This window comes from Pecten maximus, chromosome 17, assembly GCF_902652985.1.
Source record: "Pecten maximus chromosome 17, xPecMax1.1, whole genome shotgun sequence".
In the NCBI taxonomy this organism is placed as follows: domain Eukaryota; kingdom Metazoa; phylum Mollusca; class Bivalvia; order Pectinida; family Pectinidae; genus Pecten; species Pecten maximus.
The window spans coordinates 27,892,709-27,897,353 of record NC_047031.1 but is presented as its reverse complement, the minus strand read 5'-3'; positions in this window follow the sequence as shown (position 1 = coordinate 27,897,353).

Sequence of the window (4,645 nt, the reverse complement as noted above, 5' to 3'; positions counted from 1 at the left end):
CTGCTCAACCAACACACATGTACACCATATCAAAATAAATATTTGGTTATGTATTGTTTAGCGTACATCTTATCACAAGGGGTCATTTATAATTATGGACGGCTAACTTCCCCGTTTTTGACATGCATTAATGTGGTTAATGTGTGCATTAATACATTTTTCAGGAGTCTGCATTATGTTAATGCGGAAAACTTAAAGAAAAAATTAAGATTGTTTCAGCACTGGCCACTTATTCTTTCCCTTGGTTGGTTGTCATTTAAATTAAGAAGATATAGTCAATTGAATTTCTTTCATTTGATATAAAAACAGAGAATATTTCCCCAAATATTAAATGTAATCGCTTTACACATACCTTGTATTTTACTCACCGGGATTGATGTTTAAGTGGGAATGGACTACACAATCTTAACAAATATTTGCATTACAGGTTAAAACATTGAACTTTAATTTTGGGGGAAAAAGCATGCAAGATGTTTTAAGGGTCAGTCGGGTTAGTAGAGACAAAGTTTTTTTTGGCCTGTAAAGGCTAAGTCATGAGAATTTGAAATTGAAAATTGATTATACACAAATTACCAGCTTTATTGCCCCCTTTTAAAATCTAGTTCATCTGTGTAAGATTTAAGGTCATCTGACCCAAAGGGCCAGGATGGCCTATAGCCATCGTGTTCCGTCCGTCGTCGTCCGCCGTGCGCCGTGCGTAAGACTTTTTATTTCAAAACGCTACTCCTCCTTAACCCTTGGGTGGTTAATTCCAAATTTGATTTGAAGCATCATTAGGGAAGGGGGTCATATTTAATATAAATGAGGCTAGTGTGACCCCTGGGGCCTGAGGGGCGGGGCCCCCAAAGAGGAACTTTGATGGCTGTTTGCTATAAAATCCCACTCCTCCTTAACCCTTTGGTGGATTTCCACAAAATATGATGTGAAACATCCTTGTCGAAGGCGGTCATATTTTACATAAATGAGGGTAGTGTGATCAAGCTGACTGTGCCTAGACACTGAATGTATAGCACTACTAATATTCATCACTATGGTCAGGTTTAGAAGTTACTACTCATAAGTAAACTTTCGTTTTTACTTTCTTTCTTTTTGTGTGTGTGTGTGATTTTTTGGTAATTACAAACAGGCATCACATTTGCAATTTGCCATCAGTCTGGATATCTACCATCAGTTATAAACTTACATGTAAGTCGTAAGTATAAGTAAGATTATACGTGAGTATAACTAATTCAGTACATACAAATCATGGATTAAACGTGAGTACAAGTAATACAATATTTACAAATCATGGATTATACGTGCGTATAGGTAATGCAGTATATAAAATGATTGATTGTACACATCATGGATTACACGTCATGAGTATAAGTAATCCAGTAGATACTAAACATGGATTACATATCGTAAGTAAAAGTTAGCAAGTATAAGTACAATTAATCCTGTATATGAAAATCATGGATAACACGCCATGACCATAGATTATACGCGAGTTTTAAGTAATCAAGTACATGTATATACTAAACATGTGTGACAGGGTGATAAATTTGATAAGAGACAGCGACAGAGTAGGGAGAGAGAAACAGACTGGAATGTATGTATGTCCAATTGATGAGTCTGGATATTGTCCTATATAGGTACCTCACCGAGAGTCAAGAGAGGTCACATTTTAATTGAAGTGTCAGATCGTTAAGTATATAAAGGGGAACTTATGTTTATAAATGAATTATTGCACGAAATTGTTCTATCGGATGAGGAATAGAAGTTTATGGCTTTACAGATAAGGGGAGCCAGTGGCGTGAGAATGGGTGTGCCTGGACAGGGTGATTAGGATAATTGTATGTAGCATGAATGATCAGTCGAGTGTGAGCAGCGAGGAGTGAGGATGGGAAAGAGGAGAGCGGATGGGACAGTGTGTGGAAGTTTGACTCATGTACTGTAAATATATGTGACATGTAAATAAAACTTGTAGATATGTGAAAAAACTGTAAATAGAAAACTGTCGTATTATCGTTGTGTGATAAGCAAACCAGTGGCTCCGTCAAACATGGATTACATATCGTAAGTACAAGTAATCTAGCATTTACAAATCATGGATTATACGTCGTGTGTAAAAGTATTCCAGTTAATTCAAAACTTCGATTACACCTGAGTATAAGTCATCCAGAATATACCAATCATGGATTATGACTGAATATAAGTAAACCAGTATATACAAAATATGGAACACACATTATTGTTAGTAATGAAGTATGTACAAAACAAGGTGTATACGCCGTAAGTATAAGTTATCTTGTTGATATTTAACATTGATTATGAATGAGCATAAGTAATCCAGTATATGCATGCAACATATATGTAATATACGTCAGTGTTAGATATAAATCATAGGTTTAGGCGTTGTAGAGGTTAGTAATACAGTATACAAGTATATTATTAAAATGAGTATAAGCATCGGCACGAGGCCCAGAGTGCCAGTATCGCTTAGCTGGTTGAATTTGTTCAAGCATCAAAATATGTTATGCTCAATTGCTTTATTTGTTGATGTATCATGTGTATAGCATTGCTATATATTTCAAAGATACCAGAAAAGAACTAATTCATAATCTTTAGGGGTAGGAAAAGACGAAAGGGCCTATTTTTACATCAGGATAACATTTACCCCTTCATGTCAAGCAATGCTATATATGGTTATTGGGTGGGTATCTCAACAGTTTCAAAGATATATCAAAGAAACTAAGTCTCTAGAGGTGAATAAAGACCCCAGGGCCTATTTTTGAAACAGGATTGTGATTACCTCTTGAAATCCTGAAATGCTATTCATAGGTTTGGGGTGGAAATCTCAACAGTTTCAAAAATACGAAAAGTTTTTAATAGAAATACAGACAAATTGTTCCATTTTGGCTCTACTCCTCAGCCGCCTGGGTGTCATACAAATGATTTGTAGCTTTTCGAATCCAGAGAAGTAGTTTTTATATATTATCCAAGTTGACCCATTTTGGCCCCGCCTCTCAGGCCCCCGGATGTCCAGCCGCCGCCCCCTCCCCCCTCCCACCACCACCACCATTTGTACAAGTTTGAATCCCTACCCCATAGAGGTGCTACCGGTCGAATATGAGCGATATCTTAGCTTAGTTTCAGAGAAGAAGTCGTTTATATCCATGTAGTTAAATTTACCCCTTTTGCACCGCCCCTCAGACTCCCGGGGGTTCAGTCCCGCCATTTGTACAATTTTGAATCCCTACCCCCATAAGGGTGCTACCAATCAAATATGAGCGATATGCCTTGCTTAGTTTCAGAGCTGAAGTCGTTTATATCATTGTAGTCAAAGAACTCCACCATTTGTACAACTTTGAATCCCGATCCCATTGGGATGCTTCCAGTCAAAAATGAGGGGGGTAAGTCCCACCATTAGTACAATTTTGAATCTCTACCTCATAACAATGCTACAAGACAAAAGGGTCAAATAATAATATTAAGTACGGATGAAAAGGAGATGATTGCCAATTTCAAATTAGGACTATGGTGGCAGAGGTTGAAGGAATGTCAATGAGAAAAAACCACCAACAATTTGCTCTGGTAGATTTACGTGCGTACATTACAATAGACTACCAAGTACTGCGCATACGATATATGAACAAAAACTATGTGTATATGTAATCAATTCAATTCAATTTCTGTAGCCATACTTCAAATTATATAATCTCTTTATAGGATAATCGTAATTTCATTATATCTTTACAAAGACGGTTTCTTGGATATCTAGAACTGAGGTATTATATTTAATGCATACTGCCGATGATAAATAACATAGTTCAAACATTTATTGCGACTGGGAGAAATGTACAGCTTGTATGACAACGAATTTGATGAAAAAAAAAAAAAAATACAATCTTACGAAACTCGAAATTTACCACCTTTGACTCCTGTATCAAAATACAAAATTTTTGTGTGTAAAGATCTATTTGTTTATCATACTTGTATTTTAAACCAGAGATAATTAAATGTTATAATTCCAAACGCGAATTAAGCTAACAGCGTATAGTGTTAATCACCCTGAGGTAGCAAAGTGCATTGCTACAGAAAAATATGTGAGGTTCTCATTTTCATTTATTTGGATTTTTCTTTGTTTCCTATTTTTAAGGTGAGTAACAAGTAAGAGGTTAATTGTAGATGGTCAGTTTAGTGGTAGTATGGAAGTGGCCTCTAAATGGCCTTGGCGACTGTGAAGATCAGAGATAAGGTTTTAATTAGTAATTGATAGAGTTAACACCAATAATTATTAGGTCTTAAGTATGTTAGATGTGAATAGTTGTCAGTTCCTTCTGGGGATGATATATTGTACCTTGGTGGTCATTCTCAGAGGCCGGTGTATATATGTTATCAGAAGCTGGGTTAGGTCCATATGGGTGGTTTATAAATAGACCCGTGGTCAGTCTCCAGGACTGGTATATGCATAGCCGCCTGGTCAGTCTCGAGGACTGGTATATAAATAGGTATGCGATCATCCAGGGGGCGGGGCTGCATTGAAATAGATTCTCAGCTCTGGTATAAATAGGTATGTGGTCATTGGGTAGACTGCCTTAAAATAGCTTCCCAGGCTGTGGTATAAATAGGTATGAGGTTATGATCTGTTTATAGTCGGTTC